This window comes from Microcaecilia unicolor, chromosome 2 (genome assembly GCF_901765095.1).
Source record: "Microcaecilia unicolor chromosome 2, aMicUni1.1, whole genome shotgun sequence".
Classification (NCBI taxonomy): domain Eukaryota; kingdom Metazoa; phylum Chordata; class Amphibia; order Gymnophiona; family Siphonopidae; genus Microcaecilia; species Microcaecilia unicolor.
Window position 1 is genome coordinate 353,796,840 of NC_044032.1, and position 26,638 is coordinate 353,823,477.

Genomic DNA, 26,638 nt, shown 5'->3' on the forward strand with positions numbered 1-26,638 from the left:
ACACTTCTTGGAATAATTTTTGGGATGCTTTTAAGGTGTTTATAAGAGGGGAAATAATAACATTTACAGCCTCTAGAAATAAAGAATTAAATAATGAAATATTGGAATTAGAAAATAAAATAAAATCTTTAGAACTAATACATATAAGTGATACTAACAATATACCCATATTAGAAGAGCTTAAGGCATCCAAACTCAAATATAATACAATATTAGGTACTAAAGCTAGCAAAGATATTTTTAATAACAATGCATCATACTACTATGAAGGTAATAAAGCAGGACACCTCCTAGCTAATCATCTGAAAGCCCGCAAAGAAAAAAACTACATCTCTTCAATCAAAGATGAGAATAATGTTCTTCTAACAAATAACATAAACATAGCAAATAGATTCCAATCTTTTTATAAAGACTTATATACTTCAGACATTGAAACTGAGTCACTAAACTATGATTTTTTGGGAAAACTAGAACATCAAACTATCACAGAAGAAGACAATAAGATGTTTTCTAAAAAAAATCACAATAGACGAGATTAATATAGCTATCCTAAACATGGCGACAAAAAAGGCTCCCGGACCGGATGGTTTACCAATTGAATTCTATTCAGCCTTTAAGTCTATATTATCCCCAATTTTCAATTTTATGTGATTATTACAATTACATGATAGAAACTGGTAATATAAAAGGCACTTTTACTGAAGTCAATATTATTGTGCTATTGAAACCTAATAAAGATCCCAGTTCTGTGCAAAACTATAGACCATTATCTTTAATAAACTTGGATGCCAAGATATTTGCCAAAATTGTTGCCGAGAGATTACAACTTTTCCTACCTAAAATCATACATCCGGATCAAACGAGTTTTATGAATGGGAGATCCTCCTCAGATAACACAAGAACCTTCTCTAACATACTAATGCATGGACAAGAAACATCAGATCCTTTGGTTGCAATAGGATTAGATGCTGAAAAAGCATTTGATCGTGTAGAATGGCCATATTTGTTCAAAGTACTACAATGGTATGGTTTATCTGTACAATCAATCAATATAATTAAAGTCCTGTATACCTCCCCAACTACATTTATTCAAATTAATGATGTAATTTCTAAGCTTTTTACACCAACAAGGGGCACTAGACAGGGTTGTCCCTTATCTCCATTATTATTTAATATAGCCCTTGAACCATTATTAACAGCGATTCGTCAACACCCCCTTATCAGTGGCGTTAAAATCAGTCAACAAAACATTAAATTAGCTGCGTATGCAGATGATGTCCTACTATTCACCTCTCCTACATCAATCCCTCACATACTGTGTTTAATATCTAAATATGCCAAAATATCCGGTTATAAATTAAATACCACAAAAACGGAACTTTTGCCCATAAATTGTGTTCATCTGAAACATATTATTCAACAATATAATTTTCAATGGAATGATAATCAAATTAAGTATTTGGGAGTTTTATTTGGCCCCACTATTGAGGACACTATTAAATATAACTCTGAAAATATAATTAAAATTACTGAATTACTAACTCAAAAATGGTCACCATTAAGGCTTAATTGGTGGGGTAGACTAGAAACCATAAAAATGATGATAGTGCCAAAAATTAACTACATTCTTAGCATGCTACCTATGTTACTAAATCCAACAACATATAAGAAGGTTGAAGCTAAATTAGTACAATTTTTATGGAATAATAAAACACCTAGAATTTCAGTTAAAAAATTGAAGGCATGTCCACTAAAAGGTGGTGTCAATTTTCCTAGTTTCTATGATTATCACATATCTTTTCTCCTAAAGCAAAACTCAGCATTTATGTATGATAAAGAACAACTCAACACCTCATCATGGTTCCAGATTGAAATGCTAAAGCAACCAGACACACCCACACATTTCTTCCCTTGGTCTCAAAAGACTAATGTTTCTTCTAATGTTTTGTTTAAAACTCTTAGAACTGTTTTTAATGAACTTGATTCAGTTGTCACACATCCCATAACACATACTATGTACATCCCAATTTGGAACAATCCAAAATTCAAAATTAACAATTGTTACATAAATTGGAATACTTGGAAAAAAGCTGGTATATGGACTCTCAATGATGTTATAAAAGATAATTCTTGGCTACCTTTTGCCCAAATAAATATAAAATATGGTCTTAAAAGTTCTCAATACTACAAATGGGTTCAACTCAAACACTGTGTAACTAACTCCGTAGATATAAAAAAATTAACTACTGATTACCCTTCTTGTTGGCAACTTTGCAAGTCTTTTATGACTTCCAAAAAAGTCGCATCTAAATGGTACAAAATACTACAGTTAGCTAAATTCAAAGAACCTACTAATACCATGCAATCATGGGAATGCGATCTAAATACTCATACCACCAAATCAGCGTCCATTTCACAATCTTTGTTCTACTTAGCACACAGAGCCCTATGGACTCCTGCTAAACTCGCCAAATTGAACACAATAAAACCAAAAAACAGTACGAATAAATGCTGGACCTATGAAAAAGATGTTGGAAATCTTAAACATATCATCTATTCTTGCCCATATATTCAAGAATATTGGAATTCTGTATGGGACACAATATCTTCCACCTTGAATATTCAAGATGTTTTATCATATAATATAGTTATATGTGGATCACTAATGTTACAATCATCAATAGACAAATATCAAGCACAATTACTGGATTTAATGTTACATCAAGCCCTTAGAACACTTTTCTTTTGTTGGAAAGATCTTGACAAAGTAACTTATTTATCATGGTGGAATTCTGTGTTTATTTTAGCTAAATATGAATATGCTGCGGCTGAAAAACATAACTCACTTGTTAAGTACAACAAAATATGGTCTCCTTTACTAAACTCACTACGTAATAATCTTTGTCAGAATTGAAATTATGTATTACTCCTGTGACTTATGATTATGATCTGTTATCGAAATAATCCCGGACTTGCCCTAACTTGAACACGTATGCTGATGCTTGTTACTGTTAACTTGTTAAGCTGGCTAATTGCTTTATTTTAGCCATTTGTTATTTATAAAACACAATAAAAAATATTGGAACTAAAAAAAAAAAAAAAGAATTTCTTGCTGTAGTTAGAATCTGTAATGCTTGAGGAAAGCACAGTAATTTCGCTACAATAGGACATGGATGCCCCTCCGAAGGGACACCACCTTGTAAGTGGTGGAGGGGCTTCCGTGTTTCAATGACTCAGAGGGCTATGCTGAAGGGTTACCCATATCAGACAGGCCTCTGAGGAGAAACCAAAGAGTGTCCCAAATTAGGGAGAGGGGAAAGATGGTGACCTGAAGCTCGTACACTCAACGGCCCAGCTGTCCTCTGAAGTTCAGTTTTTGTTCACTTGAAATTTCCTCTCTGCATTGCAGTTGCCTTAACAGAGGAAGGGGACAATGGGGGGGGTCAGCCGCCGATGACCAGCGTTTTGTCCCCTGTGCAGCAAGTGTGGGACCGCTGTGTGACGTGCTGCCCATAGATGACTGGGTTGATGAGTCCTTTGATTAGCGCCGACGAAGGAGCGTCGATGCTCTTGGACCTGGAAACAACTTCATCGCTCAAAAATCATTTAACCACCATGCCCAAAGGAGTGGAGGAGTGAGTCAGGAGTGTATGCTGAAACGGAAGTCGTTTACAGCTGAACCCGTGTCGGCGGTGCTACTCCTAAACCCTTAAGAGTTATCAGCTTGGAGTTTTTGGCTCCCGTGGAGGTTGCATTAAATGTCATCTGGAGGGTGCTCCAGGACCTGACGGTGGTAGAGAATGACTTTGCTTCAGATATAGTCTTGTTAATGAGCCACATGGATAATCTAATCGAATCCTTTGAGAATATACAGCAAATGAAGTTCTACTGAAGTAGGAAACGGTTAAGATTTGAAAATGATAAAAGACCAGAAAAATTTGAACAAAATGAATATTGTTACAGATGATTAATATCGAGATTGCTGTTTTCCCAGAGTTCCGGGAATGACTCCTAATGTTTTTTTTCCTCTGAAATGATTCCTCTTAATATATTAATTCAAAAGGAGTGAAGCCTGTGAAACTGGGATTACTTTAATCAGCGGGAATTGGATTGGAGATTCAAGGGTTTGTATTGTTAAACAATTTCTGGTTTTAAAAGGGAAAAAATGAAATCAGGTGTATTACTTTCACTAATATTGGACAATAAGTATGTTTCCAATGAAATTGATGGACTATGCACCGTTATCGTCTTGAAGAAACCAACCAGATGATCAATGTGGAATAATGATTTAGATATAATAATAACTGGGGATAATCGGGTTAATACCACGTTTTCTTTGTTTGCTGTTGCTTAAATTGATCTCCTTGTCTTGTTTCACTCTCCCTATTTATTTTGTGGTCTAAGAAAGAGAAAGATTGTATAAAATCCATTTATCTTGTTGAGATTGTTTTCTTCTAATATTGTTTTAATGTACAATCATCTCTGTTTTACTGTTTTGCAAGTGATCCTTGTAAAATGAAAAAAATATAAATGATTAAAAAAAAAAAAAAAAACAATAGGACATGGATGAAGTGCTCCTTGTTTGAGATTTGAAGCAGATTTGTGCGCCGTTTCAAATTGTAAGGGGAGCTCCGATGATAAATGAAGAATCTGGGGAAGCCATAATGAGAGGAATTTGATCATATCTGATCCTTCCGTACCTTCTTTAAGACCAATGATTCTAATATTGTTGTTCTATTTCTATTGGAAAGGTCTTCCAACTCCAGTTCCAACTTGCGAATACGCTTCTCTTTTCTTGCTTCTGCGCCATATTGAGGGCAGATTCATCTGCACGTGTTTCAAGCTTTTCTATTCTGATCTGAAAAGCTGAGAGAGAAGAGGTAAGAGCTTGCAATTCCATCTTCAGATCAAAAGTAGTCTGATAGTGTTTAGTTGTAAGTTCTTTTAAGGCACAAATTTCTTCCATAAGTATTTCAGAAGTAGAGAATGGCAGCTTTGTTTGAAAAGCTTTCTCTGGCATCGCAGGATCTGTTTTTGATCTCTTTGATCCCGACTGTAGTAAGGATAAAGAATCCGACTTAGATTACTTAGAAAGCGACATGTTGCAATTGAGAACTGAAACAGGAAAATTCGGAAATAAAAACCTGATTTTTAAAGTTGATTTTGATTGATTTTCTAGAAAATACAGGGAGAGAGATCTTCAAGCGTCTAGTCTCATCTGTAGCTCAACAGCGCCTATATGTCACCTTCTAGAAGTCCCCCCAGCTAGGCCATCCAGGAAAAATTGACTGGCAAGACCTCTGCTTAACACATTGGAACCAAAAGCACAAAAGATCCAGTCCAGAAAGTAGAATTCTGCAATTCCCAGCATCAAAGAAACCCCAGTGCAAGCAAACCCCCAGATTTTTCCCCATGCACTCATCCACACATACATATCCCCAAAAGTAAAGACTGTCCGTGTCAAGACCCTCATAGACTTGTTACTGTAAAGTCTTGATATCTTGGCGTATAACCTTGGCACACCAGTACACACCTGAAGTCTCTATTATTTTCTGAAGTTTCTTTTATTGCATAAATCACAGATAATTTACTCACAGTCAGATGTTCAGAAGTATTGCCCCAGGGCACAGAGACTCCGTAATCCTGAGAGCTGTTTCAGTGGTTGGAGGTGGAGATCTGAAGGGAGATAGCTTTATTGCAGAGGTGAGAAATAGTTGGACAGGTAGAAGTGGCTCAAAGCTGGGTGACTGGAGAGTGCAATATCTTATTAGGAAGATATATTAAAGGTAAAAAACCAAGTTCGTTCCAAGGAGTGAGGCAGGACAAGTGCTGTCTGAAGCAAGATGGTGAATGCCTCATGGCTAGAGGGACAGCAAGGTCAAAGGCTCACACAAGCCCAGGGAGGAGGAGGTAAAGACCAATAGGGACAGAGCTTGCCACCAGGTGGCAAGAGTGGTCCTAGGAGGCAGACACTGATGGGAGGCAAAGGCCATACCTGGATGATCTCTCAGGACAGAGATAGTAGGAATAACCAGGAAATGATAGCAGGTAGACAAAAGGGAGCCAAGCTTGGCTGAGAGAGAAAAGAGGTCTAGACAGCAGCACTACCAGTGGTAACAGTTCTTATACAGACAGGCAAGTGTGGCTGCGTTGCCTGTGAACTACATTACGCACAATGCATTGTTCACGTATCTTTGCAGTGAGAACTGCAGCAATGAGAGTCCTTAGAAATGAGAATAACAGTAAAGGCATTAAACACATTTCGGAGTCACATTATAAAGTACTGCGAGGCTGTCAGAGGACAGAACAGTCCGTTATGCCAGATACACAGCTGGGCCGGGAATGCTAAGGAGAATCGCACCCCTTTATGGTGCAGTGTTGTGTAGATAGGTGTTAGTTCCTTGCGCTGTTGTGCAACTCTTGCCAAGTAAACATTAAACAAAAGCAGTTTTTGTTGTTGGTATATCAACTCACCAGCTTTCAAGTAAGCACAGAGTATAGCTTCCTTCATAGCCCAGTTGACAAATCTAGCAATAGACGTACAAGGCTTCAATTCTTTTATCACGTCATGCTCCTATCCAATGGGCCCTTTCACATTGAAAGGATGAGATGTTGCAGCCTAGGCCCAAATGCATCTGGAGCCAAGTACTAAAGAAAGAGTACAGCTCGGAGTCGGGGTGAATTTTTTGATGAATCGGGTTCTGGATGCCTGGCGACGTCTACATCCTGAAGAAAAATATTTTACATTTTATTTTACCTGTTACTGATTCTGGAAAACCTATTATTTACATTTTAGAAAGGCTTTAAGAACATTCCTGTTTTCCAGGATTAAACACTAAACTAGAATTGGTCTTGGAGGGAATTGTTGGTAATTTCCTCTTCTTAATAATTATCATCTATTTTGGATATTACAACAATTGTAAAAGTGTTCTCTTTTCTATAATTAATTTCTGTACTTAATTTTTTGGGAGAACTGTTTTGTAACTCCCTTCATGGAGAAGGCCTCTTTATTTATTTACCTCAATCCGTTTTGAATTATATTTGCAATAAAAGTAGAATTCAGTCCATTCAATTCCCTTTGTCTTATTCACATTCAGCGTGCTGTAATCTGTAGTGCAGTTGTGTGAAAGGAGCCCTTGCAGCATTCAGTTTTGTTGAAACTGGGTAAGATAACATAGGCAGGCTGCACACCCTCTCGCCCCCTCCCCCTTGCTCGTCCCCTTAATGCACTCACAGATCAAGCATGAGACAGATTTTCTTTTTGAGAATAAATGGCCACAGCTTTATTGAAAACACAGTAAACAATCCCTAGGAAGCACCCGAGCCTTGTGCTTGACGTTGTAGATGCTTCTGCCCTCCGCCATGCCTTTCCAGCTAGAGAGCCTGCATCACCGCCCCATGCGTCGGCCAGCCATGACTCCACCCCCAATGTGGCAAAGCGTCCGTCTGCTTGGGAGTGCACTCTGCAAACAGTGTTCCACCTGCCATGTATAGCCAGCGAGGTGATTGGTTTGCCACCAGTGAGTGTTCCAGTCCCTTGCCTGAAACGGCCGATCTTCCTTTTGCTGTTGTTCCAGCACATCCCAGAATTCCCAGGCTCGGGTGCCTCCGCTGCTGTGACAGTGTTCAATGGTTGTTCATATCATGCCTAGCATGAGACAAATAACAACAATTCCCCTTGGCCTCCCCGTGACCCCCTCCTTCCTCGCAGTCTTAACAGCACAACAATTTCTAGAGAACATGGTAATGCAGGAAATGACAAATCAATCACCGGTGGGTACCGCAAGTAAACATTACTAGGCAATCCCAACAATCTCTATAGTAGCGCAGTACCACAGAGAATTAACAATTCCTCTCAACAGTGAGTATTATAACCTAACAGTAACAGTGCATGCAGGTGATCCCCCAAGACTCTGTAGCCGTGGCATGGGGGACCCAAGAATTAACAAGTCAATCAACAGTGGGTATCTCAACTTGACAGCAAATCTACGGGCTGCTGAAACCCCGAGCCTCTCAAACTGTGGCCCTGTGTACCCAACGCCCATCCTGTGATGCATGAAAAAGGGGGGGGGGGAGGGCTGGGAAACTCCTGTACCACTTGCTGCCGAAGGAGAGATTCCCCTTGTCTCGTTAGCAGCTTTTATACGGTGCAGAGGGACACCAACCGAGGCTCCTCCCTCCTCTGGCCTCCCCACCAATGACGGGCTGGGTCCCCTGTGACGTCATCCAGGCAAGTGGGGAAGCCGGAAGAGAAGGAGAGCTCGGCCAGGGTGCTGCCATGTGGCAGCCGCCATGTTACGTGCGGGTGCTCTGCAGGCACCTCGCCGGCCTTCTCTTTTGGAGGGCCTGGACTCCAAGCCCAGGTAAAACAGCATAGGGCATACCTAAGTGGTCAGCAGGTTAAACTGGAGACTATTGAGAAAAACTTAAGAGAAATTCAGTCATGTCACCTGGAATTGGTAAAAGATAAGAATTTGGTACACTGAAAGCTTGAAATGATTGATAATTATAATTGGAAACTGGTAAGTCACTCATGTTATCAGCAGTGGAAATAATTAAGAAATATGAAGTTCCCCAGATACCTAAACAATCTTTTCCACCTTTGACTAGAGCATTTATGTTGCAACTGGAATATGTGGGAGGCTGGAGGAGCATAGCTTCTGGATACCAGCCTATACTGTGTATTGTTCCCTCTTCTCTTCCAGGACATGATCCTCTGAATTGCCCCACCCCCTCCCCAACAATAGAGGCCCCCGCAATATGTACAAACCCTCTTCCCAGTGACCCCCTCAAGTCCCTGTAGACTCCCCCCGGCCTACCTGAAATTCTGTTGTAGTCCATTAGGTGATAGGGGCAGGAGCGAACCCCACTCGCTCCTGCCCCTAGCGGCTCCTACGACAAACTACTAACAGTGCGAGCAGCGCTTATGACGAATTTTTTCAGAACAGTCTTTTTCAAGACTACCGCGCCATTTTTTGAAGAATTAACCTTATCATTCTATAGCAACTCTCCGTGTAAGAGACTGCTGTAAGATTTCCAGAGCATTTTCACCGTCATTACTCTACAGCACTCTGCACAGCAGACTCCTGATGCAGGCTTGACGGCCGAAACACGACGTGTCGAGTCTTCAAATCTCTAATAAAGTTTTTATTTAAGAACGTCTTCCAGCGTCTGGTTTCCTTGGTCGTACTCCCACTTTTTGCTCACTGATCCTCTGGACTACTACAGAAATTAGGGTAGGCACAGGGAACGTACTGGAACTTGGGGTTCTACTGTTGGGAGAGAGGTCAGTATAAGGGTTTAGACATATTGATTATCGGCCTCTAGCCTTCATATCTCATTGCAGCCAGCGCATGTCCAGTGAGGGATATTCTCCATGAAATTTCAGAACAAAGCAGTCTGAGTTGCCTATCTGCTTAGTTGTGACTAGGACTAGAGTCTGAGATTGACAGTCGATAATAGTTACACTTTCCCAACTAATATATAGACTGGGGTTTGTGGTGTATTTGGTAAGCCAGTGTTCAGAACTGAAAAAGGACAACAGGGTCACATTTTATCCAGGTCTTGGATATAAGATGTGGAATTTTAATTCTTCAGTTAAGTATGCGTTGCTGGCAGATTGAACATTCAGTAGTCCAAGCAGCAGTAGGAACTGTAGTAGGTCGAGTGTGATGAGTGGAAGGCATCCGAGTCTTCTTTCAACCTCAAACCACTCAGTAGATTGATTCAATTTGCAACCAGGTACAAGACAGAAAACCGGGAGTCACTTGGAGTGGAGGAGTGGCCTAGTGGTTAGGGTGGTGGACTTTGGTCCTGGGGAACTGAGTTCGATTCCCACTTCAGGCACAGGCAGCTCCTTGTGACTCTGGGCAAGTCACCTAACCCTCCATTGCCCCATGTAAGCTGCATTGAGCCTGCCATGAGTGGGAAAGTGCGGGGTACAAATGTAACAAAAAAAACAGTAGTAGTTCAGGATCAAGTAGACACTGGAACAAACAGGAATGAGGAATAGTGACAAAATGATAAGAGAAGCAAGGCCTGATAAACATCATATCCTCAGGATAAGAACACTAGAAATTGATGGTGTCTAATCAGGGACTGCTCTATTGGGAATTTCTGGGTACGTGTTTCACCTGCTTCCCAGAGGTTATACAGTGGTGGAAATAAGTATTTGATCCCTTGCTGATTTTGTAAGTTTGCCCACTGACAAAGACATGAGCAGCCCATAATTGAAGGGTAGGTTATTAGTAACAGTGAGAGATAGCACATCACAAATTAAATCCGGAAAATCACATTGTGGAAAGTATATGAATTTATTTGCATTCTGCAGAGGGAAATAAGTATTTAATCCCTCTGGCAAACAAGACCTAATACTTGGTGGCAAAACCCTTGTTGGCAAGCACAGCGGTCAGACGTCTTCTGTAGTTGATGATGAGGTTTGCACACATGTCAGGAGGAATTTTGGTCCACTCCTCTTTGCAGATCATCTCTAAATCATTAAGAGTTCTGGGCTGTCGCTTGGCAACTCGCAGCTTCAGCTCCCTCCATAAGTTTTCAATGGGATTAAGGTCTGGTGACTGGCTAGGCCACTCCATGACCCTAATGTGCTTCTTCCTGAGCCACTCCTTTGTTGCCTTGGCTGTATGTTTTGGGTCATTGTCGTGCTGGAAGACCCAGCCACGACCCATTTTTAAGGCCCTGGCGGAGGGAAGGAGGTTGTCACTCAGAATTGTACGGTACATGGCCCCATCCATTCTCCCATTGATGCGGTGAAGTAGTCCTGTGCCCTTAGCAGAGAAACACCCCCAAAACATAACATTTCCACCTCCATGCTTGACAGTGGGAACGGTGTTCTTTGGGTCATAGGCAGCATTTCTCTTCCTCCAAACACGGCGAGTTGAGTTCATGCCAAAGAGCTCAATTTTTGTCTCATCTGACCACAGCACCTTCTCCCAATCACTCTCGGCATCATCCAGGTGTTCACTGGCAAACTTCAGACGGGCCGTCACATGTGCCTTCCGGAGCAGGGGGACCTTGCGGGCACTGCAGGATTGCAATCCGTTATGTCGTAATGTGTTACCAATGGTTTTCGTGGTGACAGTGGTCCCAGCTGCCTTGAGATCATTGACAAGTTCCCCCCTTGTAGTTGTAGGCTGATTTCTAACCTTCCTCATGATCAAGGATACCCCACGAGGTGAGATTTTGCGTGGAGCCCCAGATCTTTGTCGATTGACAGTCATTTTGTACTTCTTCCATTTTCTTACTATGGCACCAACAGTTGTCTCCTTCTCGCCCAGCGTCTTACTGATGGTTTTGTAGCCCATTCCAGCCTTGTGCAGGTGTATGATCTTGTCCCTGACATCCTTAGACAGCTCCTTGCTCTTGGCCATTTTGTAGAGGTTAGAGTCTGACTGATTCACTGAGTCTGTGGACAGGTGTCTTTCATACAGGTGACCATTGCCGACAGCTGTCTGTCATGCAGGTAACGAGTTGATTTGGAGCATCTACCTGGTCTGTAGGGGCCAGATCTCTTACTGGTTGGTGGGGGATCAAATACTTATTTCCCTCTGCAGAATGCAAATAAATTCATATACTTTCCACAATGTGATTTTCCGGATTTAATTTGTGATGTGCTATCTCTCACTGTTACCAATAACCTACCCTTCAATTATGGGCTGCTCATGTCTTTGTCAGTGGGCAAACTTACAAAATCAGCAAGGGATCAAATACTTATTTCCACCACTGTATTTCACCAACTTTAGTCACATCTATGTTGCTTCTGTAGTGTCAGCTGCTATTCTCCATGTCTGTATCATCTCTCCCCTATCCCTTCTTTCCCCTAGGCTATACATATACAGGTCTTCCAGTCTCTTCTCTTATGGCGCAGGCATCATATCATTCTTGTCGGCTTTCTCTGGACCGTTTCTAGTCTTTTTATATACCTAGTAAGATATGGCCTCCTAAACTGAACACAGTACTCCAGGTGGGGCCTCACCAACAACTTGTACAGGGACATCAACACCTCCTTTCTTCTGCTGGTTATGGCTCTCGTTATACAGCCTAGCATCCTTCTGGCTAAGGCCACTGTTTCTTTGCCTTCATATCCTCAGATACTATCACCCCAAGGTCCCTCTTCCTGTCTGTGCATATCAGCCTTAACACCACCTAGCATAATATGGATGTTTCTTTGCTGCCACACAGATGTCCATGTCCCTTGTTTTGCCCTGTTCATTGTTTGGACATTTCAGTTTGTAAAATAGAGGCTTATGCAGAACATAGCTCGAACTTAGACGTCCATTTTCTCGTATTTTAGAGCAGACTATGTTATACAGTAGCAGATCCTGTTCTAAAATACATGCGCCATGGACCTTCATATCTGACTTGGCTTTGCCCTGAAGACTCTGCTTCAGCCGCGGCCCTGTGTCGTGGAGGTTACCTTTTCTCCCATACTCCTCATCCAGTCGTGCGCGTAGGTAGTGTGGGCCTACTACTTTCACCCTCCTGTAGACTTCAACCTCTTCTTCTACCTCAGTCTTACTGCTTTTCTTCCTTCGAAGTCCACTCCATCCGTCTTTTCACTCCACTGCCTTTCTGAGTAGCAGGCATTTATTGACCCCCCCTGATAAGTCTCTTTCTTCCTTTCTCACAGACTTTGATGCCTGGCTTTCCTTCTTTCTTGAACCTTCATCTCGTTCCCTCATTCTTAGGGATTGTAACATTCATGCTAATGATGCCTCTGACTCTTATGCTTCTCGGTTTCTTGCTTTAACATCCTCTTTCAATCTTCAACTGTGCTCCACCACCCCCACTCACCAGAACAGCCACTGCCTTGATCTTATCTTCTTCTCAAACTGTTCACACTCCAGTTTATGCGCCTCAGCTCTTCCCCTCTCTGACCATGATCTGATAACTTTAAACATCCTCCACCCCAGTCCAGTCCAATCTCAACCAATATATTTTGGAATCTTCAGGCTATTGACCCTTCTACTCTGTCCTCCGGTGTGTCAAATCTCTTCTCAACCACTATGTTATCCAAGTCTGTCAATGAGGCTCTCTCTTCCTATAATACTACTCTCTCCTCTGCTCTGGATACTCTCGCTTTTCCTATTTCCCATTGTATAAGGAGTACCACACCCCAACCTTGGCTGACCTCTAGAATCTGCTTCCTACGTTCCTGACTTCATACATTTAAAATTCTGTCTGACCTCCTTCCAGTCTGTTCTTCCATGTGCCAAACAGGACTACTACATCCAGTTGACAAATTCTTTTGACTCAAATCCTCAACGACTCTTTGCCACACTGAACTCTCTCCTCAGAGTGCCTCAAAGTATAAGCTGTTTTGAGCAGGGTCTCTTCATGTCCAGTGTATATCATTGTGAATGTCTAGTGCTTTAGAAATGATAAGTAGTAATAGTAGTAATACATATAGACTTAGATTTCCTTTCTAAAATTCTGTTCCACATGTACAGTCCACTGTGGTGATGGGTTATTACCCCTCCCATCTTCAGATCTCACAATTTCGTGTTGCTCCAGGACTAAATTATCAACATAAATTCATTCTTCACAGTTGACCGATAAGTTGTAAGCTTCTGCAAGGAAGGTAAAATTGTAAGTTAAAAGTACTTTTTTTTGTTTTGTTTTAATCTTAGCAACTGCTTTATCAGCTTTTTTGTTCTTCAGTTGTCTTACTAATAATTGTATAGGTTTATTGCCTTGCTTATTATAAAAGAATTAGATACATTACGTAGACCATCACCTCACCATACAACCCTCACTGAATTGATGTTTGTTCATAATGAAATTAATGCTATACAATCTGCTCATGTAGCCTGTTACATGCAATTAATGAAACAAATCTCTTTGTCATTTACAGATAGAAACCTACAATAAACTACTTTTCATGACAGCTTTAGCTGCATCCCATGTGGCAAAAGCGTCTTGTTCCCCTGTGTGGTTAAAAACATAAAAATAGCCATCCTGAGTCAGATCAGTGGTCCATTTAGCCCAGCATCCTGCTTCCAACAGTGGCCAATTCAGGTCACAAGTACCTGACAGAACCCCAAAGAGTAGCAAGATTCATGCTGCTGATCCCAGTGGCTTTCCCCATGTCTATATCAATAGCAGTCTATGGACCTTTTTCTCCAGGAACTTGTCCAAACCCTTTTTTAACCCATCTATACTGACTGTTGTTACCACATCCTCTGACAATGAGTTCCAGAGCTTAACTATTCGTTGAGTGAAAAAAATATTTCCTCCTGTTCGTTTTAAAAGCAGTACCATGTTACTTCATTGAGCATCCCCTAGTCTGTACTTTTTGAGAGTACCCGTTCTACACCACTCACTATTTTGTACACCTCTATCCTATCCCTTCAGCCATATCTTTTCCAAGATGGAGTCCTAACCTCTTGAACCTTTCCTCATGTGAGAGGACATTCATTCCTTTATCATTTTGGTCGCTCTTCTTCGAACCTTTTCTAATTCTACTATATCAAGATACGGTGACCAGAAATGCACACAACAAGGTGTGGTTGCACAATGGAGTGATATTGAGGTATTATAGTTATTTTCTATCCCTTTCCTAATAATTCCTAGCATTTTGTTTGCTTTTTTGGCCACTGCCACACACTGGTGCATAGTTTGCATTTGTCCACATTAAATCTCATCTGCTATTTGGATGCCCAGTCTTCCAACTTCCTAAGGTCTTCCTTCAATTTTTCATAATCCGCATGCATTTTAACAACTTTGAATAATTATGTGTTGCCTACAAATGTAATCACCTCATTTGTTCCTATTTCCAGATCATTAGTAAATATGTTAAATAGACTATTAGTCAGGGTCACAATTTTGTTCTAGGCTGCGTTTGGTTTGCTATTCGCTAAAACACTTACGAAGTCTATTAAATATTATAGAAAAGATTATACAGGAATTAGAGAGAATTAAAAGTCTTTTTAATTACTCACCCACCATCACAGCATCAGACATCAGTTTCAAGTTATAACAAACTTACAAAATCGAACATCAGTACCTCTGGTAATCTATAAGTAATTAGACTAATTAGATAAAGAAGAGAGAAAGGAGGAAGAAAGTTTGTTCCTCATACAAAGGCCACAGAACAGAGAGAAAGCAGAGAGAAAACAGAGAATAAATGAAAGAAAGATTCATAGTTATAGAGAATTAGTTTCTATCAAGGGGGGAAGTAAACCCCCCTTGGGAAGAACCATAGGCCATTGGACAGATCTGAAACTCTCCAAGCCTAGTTTTTCAGAGTTCCTTTGTCTGCAGCATGGTTTTATAGGCTGTTGTGAGCATCTACCTCTCCTCTACCCTGGACCAATCATAGGTGCTGCATATAGGCTGGAGACTTGTAATTGGGACTTTCATATGTGCTGGAAGCTTGCAATTGTTCCTTGCCATAGCTGTAACTCACTTTTGTAACAGGATATACCAGGTATCTGAATTTCCTTAGCAACATGAGACCCCATCAGAGCATGTGACCAGCCAGAAATTCCTTCATGTGGCTGATAGAAAAAAGAGAGATCCTCAAGTTTATTATGGAGTTTACTATCCCACCTATCAAAGTTTGTGTCACTACCCTCCTCCACTGAGAGAACTGGCCATTTAATCCTATCCTCTGTTTTCTGTCCATCAACCAATTTCTGATCCCCAACAGTACATTGCATCCTATCCTGTGGGTTTTTTATTTTCTCAGGAGTTTCTCATGAGGGGCTTTGTCAAACAGCTGGCTAATCTTTATCCACGTTTATTCATGCATTTAAAGAAATGAAGCAAATTGGTTCGGCAAGACTTCCCTTGACTGAATCTGTGTTAACTCTGTCCGATTAAACCATGCTTTTGTCTATGTTTTCAGGAATGAACAAAGAGAGTGTACCTATTCCTTTGTGAGTAGTAGAGACCTCGCTTCAAATTGCCCAAAAACCTCTTAGAACCGGAGGGAGCAGAAGGCGTCTACTGGGAGAGAATGTCATGTCTGGGACCTCTTCCAACTTTTTTCCAAAAAGGTTATATCCATGGCACGGTAAGTGGCGTCCACCATTCTCTGCTGGACTGCCGGGTCCAAACACACAGCCATGAGACATAAGAGTCTGCGCATAGCTATACTTTGTGCAGAAATCCTGGCTGCAACATGAAAAGTATCATATGTACCCCTGGCCAGAAATTTGTGACATGCCCTTCTGACTGCTTGGCCATTTGGCCTGCTCTGGAGGGAGGGGGGTGGGGGGAGAGAGAGAACCTGCCTAAATCAGTCATCCTGTTGTACCAAGGACTTCAAGTAAAGGCTCATGTAGAACTGGTATTAATGGATATGGTGGATATGGGAAATGAGCATTGAAGCCTGATACATTTTACGCCCAAATAAGTCCAGGGATTGAGCTTCTCTGCCTGGAACTTCTGGCCCATTTAAGCGAAGATTCCATCGCCAAAGAGTGATGAGGCAACTGTGTCTTATCAAATCCAGGTGATCTCTGAATCCAATGCATGGTGTCAATTTTCTTAGGGACTATGCTACTGGCAGGATCAACCAGGTAGCCACAGCAGCTGCCACCTGGACTGAGCTAGTGACACGGAGGGCGCGGGCAGGGAGAGGAAGCAGACCCGCGCCCTGCTGCAAGTGCCAGACCAGTGGGTTGAGACGGTGGGCCAACCTCTGCTCCGCTGCAGAATGGAAGGGCCTTGGTGAAGCAGGGGACTGAAAGCACGAGGTTCTCCTGAACCTCAATGAGAGACGCCTCTGGGAACATGAGGAACAAGCATGGTAAGGGAAGGACAGACAGACCTTCCCTGTTGTGGTGTGGGAAATTGGACCAAAACCCTTCTCGCGGCCCCAAGCTCAGTTGCCTGTGGACTACCGAATGCCTCACGACAGACTCCTGGTGGCAGGGCGCCTCACCTCTGCCGAGCGCAGGAGTCTTCAGGAGAGGACCCAAAGTGGTAGGGGGGAATCAATTTGCCTGAACGCCAGTCTGGCCGGCCTGCAAGGGTGCTCCCCATTCGGGTCAGATGTGCCCAATTGAGCGGAAAACGGGAAGGATCCAGCTTGCGCCGGGGGAGAGAAATCCCTTCATCTAGACTAAATGGACAAGGATGAGGCAACAGTTCTCCGCCCTATCGGAACGAAAAGTCGGGGTGACCCTCAGAAGGGAACCGCGGCCTGGCCAAAGGCAGCAAATCCAACGTCATTCAGACTTCAAGGGAGCATTCGCCAGGGCCCCCCAGTGGACACACATGGGGGGTACGTCCCTCTTGGGGAGCCCGGAGAAGGCTCGCCAAGAACAGGCAGGCTTCGGGACATTTTTCCCCCAGAGTCGGCCGGGGACCACAGTGTGATGAGGAGGAAGAGCCGTCTCTCCACCCCGTTGAAACAAAAAGTCAGGGCACCCCCTTTTGAAGGGGGCATCCTGGGCTTTCGATCTGACCCTCTGGAGCTGTGGGCAGTGAATCCAATCTCATTTGGACTTCTGGTGAGCGCTCGCCAATGGCCACTGGTGGGATCCCAGGGAAGGGGCGCAGAGAATGGGCAGGCTTCGGGACCTTTTTCCCCCAGAGGTGGCTGGAGACCACCGTGAGACGAGAAGTTAGAGCCGCCCCGTTGAAATGAAAAGTCACCCGTTGAAACAAAAAGGGCGCCCCCTCGGAATGGGGCATCCCGGGCTTTCGGTCCGACCCTCTGGAGCCGCGGCCCATCCATGGACAGCAAATCCGTGTTTGGCTTGGCAGCTGACCCAGCATCTTTATACTTGTGCGCTCCTAGCACTTAAAGTTGGTTTTGACATCCAACAGAGGATTTATCGACCCCTGAGGAAGGCGTTTCTGCCGAAACACGGACTGTGTAGGGTCCCAATAAACTTTGTTTGGAGCTCTTACTCCTGTGTTTTGGCTGGTCACTTGGACTTGGTTTTCTTCCACCCTGTGTTTTGTTTGCTTGCTTGCGTTATTGTGGAAGGAGTGGACCCCCCTTTTCTCCTATGCTCTGCTGGAGCCAGTGAAAAACTTGCCCCTTGCTTTAAATGGGGAGCCGGTTGGGTTTTATGTGCATGCTGTTGACAAGAACAAGTATGCTGGGGCTGAACAGGTTGAATAGGGAAAGAGCAAAGACTGTACCTATGGGCAGGCTTCGGGACCTTTTTCCCCCAGAGGCGGCTGGAGACCACCGTGAGACGAGAAGGAAGAGCCGCCCCTTTGAAACGAAAAGTCAGGGCGTCCCCTCAGAAGGGGGCATCCCGGGCTTTGGGTCTGACCCTCTGGAGCCGCGGCCCAGCCACGGACTACAAATCCAACCTCATTCGGACTTCCGGGGAGTGCTTGCCGGCGCTCCCAGTGGATGCACACGAGGGTAGGTCCATCTTGTGGAGCCTGTGGATGGCTCTCCAAGAGCGGGCAGGCTTTGGGGACCTTCTCTCTCCTGCTAAACCAAGTGATGTCCAGGCAGGGCTTTCCTTTATCCCACCCGGAGCGTCCTCCAGTGGCTGGAATGCAGTGGGCGGCTTGTGTCAGTTTAGGACCCTAGCTCCTGGAACTCCCCTTCGTGTGCCCATGACAAGTTCCAGCACTCCTATTTAGGAGGCAGTAAGAGCTCCTGCGCTAAGTTGGCAGTAAGCCCCCAGCTCTAAAAATTGAAAAATATTTTTGAAGTGCCGGAAATGCCACACGGTGGGGGCAGGCACTACTGCTGGGCTTCTGCCAGATTACCACACTTTAGTAAAAAGGCCCTTAAACCGGCTAAGTTTTTACTGACTCTGTATACCAAACATTCAGTTCCAGAGCTTGGCGACAGTCCGCAAAATGCTGGCTGAATATTGGGCCCGGAGCGACTGTAACGGAAAGACAGGCTCTTTTATGCCATTCATTTCTGATTATTGTATTGTACACCACTTTGTTCTTATTTAAGGTTAAGTGGTACAGTAAGTTGAGGGATCCTTTGAAAAAGGCACAGGTTTTAGTGTGTGCTAATGATTAGCACAAGCTAAACGCTAGAGACGCCCATAGGACTATATGGGTGTCTCTAGTGTTTAGTGCACCTTTGTAAAAGGGCCCCTGAATAAACTATAACGACCTCAAAAGAATTTATTATACTCCCAGAGGTTAGTGCAGTTAGAAAAGACGGCTTCACACCAGCCAAGTTTTTTCATGTAACAGTTCATTTAGATCAACATCGATATTTAAACTCCCAAAATGAAATATACATACTTTTCCGTTCAAATTGACAAATTAACATTGATACTTTTCAGTTATACGACCTCAGGATTTGACATTGGAGTTGATATGGATTTCTGTTCCTGACCTGGTAAAAACTATTACTCCGGTAATATAGAATTTAACTACTCCACGATTAACTACCATTGAGAGCTAAGTTTCTACTGTTGAATAGCTTGGGAGATGGAAATTTGAAGTTTGCCAACAAGAAGGTATTGAAGTAAATCAAACTATTGAACAGATAGAGGCAGTGCAAACTACTTGTACAAATGATTTAACTATATTGTGACAGAAAATGAATAATAAAGAGAATTGCTTTAGAATTGTTAATCTTAGTGTAATGAATATGCTAATAATATTAGGTACCTCTGAAATGGAACTTATTACAAAACTAGTAAAAGAGGCCCATTTCCAACAGAAAGGAAACAGGCACTAGCAAGGTTGCAGGGCCCCCTCCGTCCTCTAAGTTCCAGGCATCTCTCCCATCCAAGTTCTATGCCCCCTATCTGCCTCCCTCCCTCTCCTCTGAGTTCCAGGCACCCCTCCCCTTCGAGTTCCAGGACCCGCCCCTCCCTCCATCCTCTAAGTAACAGTCCCCCTCCCCTCCGAGTTCCATGCAGCATATCTGCCTCCCACCCATCCCCTTCGAGTTCCAGGACCCGCACCTCCCCCCTCCTCCTCCACCTGCCCCCCTCTCTCATCCCATCTCAGGACCCCCCCCCCCTCTCTCATCTCAGGACCTCCTCCCCTCTTCTCTCTCATCTCAGGACCCCCTCTCTCATCCCATCTCTGGACCCCCTTCTCTCGTCCCGTGTCAGGACCCTCTTGTCCCGTGTGGCCTCCGAGTGCAAGCAGGACGTGTGCTGCTGCCCCTCCCCTTCGTAAGTGCCCACTCCAGCCTATCAGTTAACACGTACCACTCATAGTATTCTGTAATCTTAATGTGTGCCCATGTCATTTCTAACGACAACCTATCCCTAGTTACTACTAGTCTTGTCTTACTCATTTTGGGCTTCTCTCCCAAACCATCTAACTAACTATGAGATGGCCTGGGAGCCATGGGCTGCTGTTGGCCTAACACCATCCAAGATATGAGCCTCAGTCTGAAGGACTCAGGCTCCCGAACCAAGCAGCACCGAGGATACAGTCTTCTGTAATTCACGTTTGCGTTGCCTAACAGCTTGTTCTTCTTGCACAGACATTTGATTCTTTTTTTATTGAGCTGTTAAAACAGATTTTTTGGTTTTAGTTAGACCATTTTAATGGCCTAATCAAACAATGTAGCAGTATGTGCCTCTGTCCCTGATGCTTCCTCTCTCTCTCTCTGTTTTTCCTTTTTTCACTACTTTGACAAAAGCAAGTATGGAATATCACCATTCTGATCTGATGAACTATTGGTCTAATCTGATATTTAGTCTTCAGTGCAGTAAACCACTCATTTTAGACTGGATTCCCAAACAACCCAACTACAAGAAGGCTTGATATCCATGGAGCAGTTTAGCACTATCGAAGGCATAGTCTGAAGGGTCACATAGGAGGGAACTGGAGCTGGAACTGCTTGTTTTCTTTGGGGTAATAAACCAGTATCTTTTGTCCTGACATTTAAACAAGATCTCAACTACTGTGGTAGTTAACTATTAGTGCTGTCTTGTGTTTAGCCTTCAGTGGAAAATATCATTCATTTTAGGCTCCATTCCCAATCCCTCTGACTACAAAATGCGCACAAACCATGGGCTTCTATTGCCCTTACACCATTCAAGGTATGAGCTTCAGTCTAACAGACTTGTTCTTCCGCCCTAAGCTGCACTTGGAATGCAGTCTTCTGTATGCCACAGTGTCACATTTCCTGAACCCAAGAATGGAAGGGAAGAGACATTGAGCTCTTTTTTTCGTTTAGACTAATCAGTGTTGCATTACGTTCCACTGCTTCTGATGCCGTTTTGAATCAATGTTCTTGCAAGTGATGTTTAATTTCTTTCCTGTCAACTCGTCATGATCTTGCTGGGAAAGGGGAGCAGTCAACTCCAAAATGACTCCAGAGCTTTGGCATTACATTTGTACCCAGTTGGGGTAGTTTAATGAGGTCTCCTGACAAGTGCATGTATTAGACTCCTTGGTCTGTGTTTCCAGATGGATTAGGTGGGTCACTAATATCGTCGCAGACCCCTTGCACCCAAAACGAGCTGTGATCGAGAGTCGCAGTACGAGGAGGAGCTGCAGCCCTTGTTGCTGCACCCTCAGAAGAGGAGATTCCGGTGGAAGGTGTGGCAGTGGTCATCTCCTTCAGGCTTGGGGAATTGACGACGTTGCAGCCAGAGTGGTGAACAACCATTCCAGACTCCCTCGTGAACTCGGTCTTCAAAGTTTTTTCAACGTTCCCTTATGGTGTTTGTGGTTTTTAAGTACTATTGTCCAAATCCTTCTGTTTCTTCAGTATGCTTTCAGCTTTCATTAGTTTGCACGTCTGTGACATTGGGCGGTGGTGGGGGGGAGTTAATTCTATAAAGATGATCTGAAAAGACACTAAAATGCTGTGAAGCATGGGCTGTTGTTGGCCTAACACCATCCAAGGTATGAGTCTGAGGCTCCCGAACCAAGCAGCACCAAGGATACAGTCTTCTGTCATTCATGTTTGCATTGCCTAACACCTTGTTCTTCTTACACAGACATTTGATTCTTTTTTTTTTACTTTTAAATTATTTATTTTTAAGTTTTTCATGAAATACATAAACATTCTTGTAACATTTCTGCTTTCTTTACAGATCTTAACAGTTCAATTCAACATTATTAACGAGCAGAAACATATAATAAGACTTCCTTTCTTCTGTAGTCCCATTCCTAAACCCCTCCCTCCCCCTTCCCCAATTCTCTTTAATGCCACTGGGTAACAGAGAGAGAAGGTTTTAGGTTGGTAGATGCCCCTTTTCATAGATATCTCAGATCTTATGGTATTGGGCGATGTTGCCTTTCCTTATTGCTGTCAGTTTAGACATCAGCTTCACATTGTCTAATCTACCCAGTACCCTCTGGTATGTTTGGTTGTTTTCACGCTGTTGCAGTAGTCAGTTTACTTGCTATAAACAGTTGAGTAGCAAATTGGTGAGTGATTCGCTTAATTCCCGTTTGCTTAAAGTGTAACAAGCAACAGTCCATGCTTATTGGGTACTTCACCACTGCCACTTTGTTCAGGTAAGCCACTATTTCAGTCCAGAATTTTTGTGCATGGTCATAAGTCCACCATATATGAAACATGTCCCTTTGGGCCCCATATTGTCTCCAACGTAACCCAGATCCCGTCTTGTACAGTTTTGCTAATTGACTGGGGGTGTAATACCAGCAGTACAGGATTTTGTGACCATTTTCCATAAGCATACTAGAGGTTGATATTTGCAGTAAAGATCTGAACGCTCGGACCCATTTCTCAAACTCATATGTCACTCCCATTGCCACATCCCACTAGGCCATGTAATATTCTACTGGGGAATCATATAGCAAGAGCCTTATATAATCTAGATATAGTTCCTCGTCCACCTCCCTTCATCATTCCTTGTTCCAGCTTCATTTCAGCCAAACTTAATTCTTCTTCTGCTCTGCATTTAATAAAATCTTTCACCTGAAAGTATTGGAACGCCTGCAGGGGGGAGAGTCTGTGCTCCTGACATAACTTAGTGTATGAGACTATTTGTCCCTGTTCGTACATCTGTCCAAGTTCACACAGACCCATTCTTTCCCACTCTATGTATGCCCCATTGGATATCCCTGGTCCAAATTTAGGAGCAAACCTAAGGAACATGTGTGCGTAGTATGTGCACCCTGGGAAAAACTTCTCCCTTATTTTGCTCCATATTTCTAGTGGCCACCGCAATAGAGGGGGGCTTATCCTGATTATTTCCTCCAATTTATGTTTTGCAAGCCATGGTGCCGCCTCTAAGGGAATACTACCCCACCAGCCCCGCTCCATTGTGCTTCCCAGTTTCCCCTCTCTGTGTAGCCACGTTGCCAGAATTCTCAAATGGGCGGCCTGATAGTATGTCTGTAGACATGGTACACCCATCCCGCCTCTCTCCCTCGGCTAGTACATCACCTCTTTACGTACTCGGGGTGGTTTTTTCTTCCATATATATGCAAACACCTTCCTCTGTAAGCCCCGTATGTAACCCTCCGGAAGCGCAACTGGCAGTGCCATAAATAAATATAGAAGTTTTGGAAGGAGCATCATTTTCACTGCATTAATTCTCCCCATCCATGATAGGGTGAGCCATCTCATCAGTTCACTGAATATGTCATGTGTTTTACCTGGGAAGTTGGTTAAAAAAAGCTCATCTAGTTTACGTGGGATGTTTACTCCTAGGTATCTTATATATTTTTTTGCCCACCTATATGGAAATTGAGCCTGAAGTTGTTGTAACTGTCCCTCTGGGAAGTTCACGTCTAGAGCTTCGGATTTATCAAAGTTTATTTTGAACCCCGAAACCTCACCATAACCCTGAATCATTTCACCTAATATTGGAAGAGACACGCAGGGTTCTTTCAACATTAACAAAATATCATCCGCAAATAAAAGAATTTTTGTTTCCAACCCCTTCCACCTTGGTCCTCTGATCTCTGAATGTTCTCTTACTTGGATAGCTACGGGTTCCATCACTAGGGCGAATAGCAGTGGGGATAGGGCACAACCCTGTTGCGTGCCCCTGTGTAGTCTAAATGTCTGGGACAGGTGTCCATTTACCCGCACTGAAGCTTGCGGCTCTTTATATACAGTGGTGGAAATAAGTATTTGATCCCTTGCTGATTTTGTAAGTTTGCCCACTGACAAAGACATGAGCAGCCCATAATTGAAGGGTAGGTTATTGGTAACAGTGAGAGATAGCACATCACAAATTAAATCCGGAAAATCACATTGTGGAAAGTATATGAATTTATTTGCATTCTGCAGAGGGAAATAAGTATTTAATCCCTCTGGCAAACAAGACCTAATACTTGGTGGCAAAACCCTTGTTGGCAAGCACAGCGGTCAGACGTCTTCTGTAGTTGATGATGAGGTTTGCACACATGTCAGGAGGAATTTTGGTCCACTCCTCTTTGCAGATCATCTCTAAATCATTAAGAGTTCTGGGCTGTCGCTTGGCAACTCGCAGCTTCAGCTCCCTCCATAAGTTTTCAATGGGATTAAGGTCTGGTGACTGGCTAGGCCACTCCATGACCCTAATGTGCTTCTTCCTGAGCCACTCCTTTGTTGCCTTGGCTGTATGTTTTGGGTCATTGTCGTGCTGGAAGACCCAGCCACGACCCATTTTTAAGGCCCTGGCGGAGGGAAGGAGGTTGTCACTCAGAATTGTACGGTACATGGCCCCATCCATTCTCCCATTGATGCGGTGAAGTAGTCCTGTGCCCTTAGCAGAGAAACACCCCCAAAACATAACATTTCCACCTCCATGCTTGACAGTGGGGACGGTGTTCTTTGGGTCATAGGCAGCATTTCTCTTCCTCCAAACACGGCGAGTTGAGTTCATGCCAAAGAGCTCAATTTTTGTCTCATCTGACCACAGCACCTTCTCCCAATCACTCTCGGCATCATCCAGGTGTTCACTGGCAAACTTCAGACGGGCCGTCACATGTGCCTTCCGGAGCAGGGGGACCTTGCGGGCACTGCAGGATTGCAATCCGTTATGTCGTAATGTGTTACCAATGGTTTTCGTGGTGACAGTGGTCCCAGCTGCCTTGAGATCATTGACAAGTTCCCCCCTTGTAGTTGTAGGCTGATTTCTAACCTTCCTCATGATCAAGGATACCCCACGAGGTGAGATTTTGCGTGGAGCCCCAGATCTTTGTCGATTGACAGTCATTTTGTACTTCTTCCATTTTCTTACTATGGCACCAACAGTTGTCTCCTTCTCGCCCAGCGTCTTACTGATGGTTTTGTAGCCCATTCCAGCCTTGTGCAGGTGTATGATCTTGTCCCTGACATCCTTAGACAGCTCCTTGCTCTTGGCCATTTTGTAGAGGTTAGAGTCTGACTGATTCACTGAGTCTGTGGACAGGTGTCTTTCATACAGGTGACCATTGCCGACAGCTGTCTGTCATGCAGGTAACGAGTTGATTTGGAGCATCTACCTGGTCTGTAGGGGCCAGATCTCTTATTGGTTGGTGGGGGATCAAATACTTATTTCCCTCTGCAGAATGCAAATAAATTCATATACTTTCCACAATGTGATTTTCCGGATTTAATTTGTGATGTGCTATCTCTCACTGTTACCAATAACCTACCCTTCAATTATGGGCTGCTCATGTCTTTGTCAGTGGGCAAACTTACAAAATCAGCAAGGGATCAAATACTTATTTCCACCACTGTATCATCCTAAGCCACTCGCCAGAGCGCCACCCCAAGGCCCATCCGCTCTATTACTTCAAAAAGGAAGGTCCAGCTCACCCGGTCGAATGCTTTTTCAGCATCTAACGATAGAACAGATAGCTGGGCTTCACCTAATTGTGCATTTTGCACCACGTATAGAGTGCAGCGAATGTTGTCGAAAGTTTGTCTACCTTGAATGAAGCCCGCCTGATCTTCATGGATCAACCCAGGGAGGTATTGCTGTAATCTGGCTGCTAAGATCTTGGTGAAGATTTTATAATCCACTCCCAGTAAGGAAATGGGTCTATATGAACTACACTTCTGTGGGTCTTTCCCTGGTTTTAGTAATATTGTTATGGTGGCGAGATTCCAGGACGGTGGAAGGCCTGGTTCCATCTCCAAGGAGTTAAAGGTCTTCAACAGAAGGGGGGCTATCAGTTTGCTAAATACTTTATAGAATTTATTGGTGAACCCATCCAGTCCTGGGGCCTTGCCTGGAGCTAACTGCTTTATGGACTGCTCTACTTCCTCCAATGTTATCGGTTTTGATAGTGTTTGTTGTGCACTCCGGGGTACCTGGGGTATGTCTGCATTATCTAAGTATTGTGCTATTCCCTCTGGGTCCTGTGGGGTTTCTGGGGTATACAACTCCTCATAATATGTTCTGAATACTGCTTGTATGTATAACTCGTCAGTTTGGACCACCCCCTTGCCATCGATCAGGCCCCCCACTCCATTCCTAGTTGCCTGCTGTTTCAGTTTATAGGCCAGGAGCCAACTGGATTTGTTCCTAAATTCAAAGTGGGACTGGTGCACTTTTTGCAACTGCTCAGCAAATGTCTGCCACTTCCAGCTCCCTTATCTGATCTCGGAGTGTTCTTGCCTGCTTCGCTAACTTCTCTGGTGCCCGGACTGCCTTGCTCTGTACCCGCTTTTCAATTTCTTGCAACTTTGTTCTTATGTTTCAACAATTTTTATTGATGATATAACAAAAGTAACAGTGCAACTTTGTTCTTAAATTATTTTCCATTGTGGAGCATTTTTTCCAACAGTATGAGCCCAAAGCTATGACAT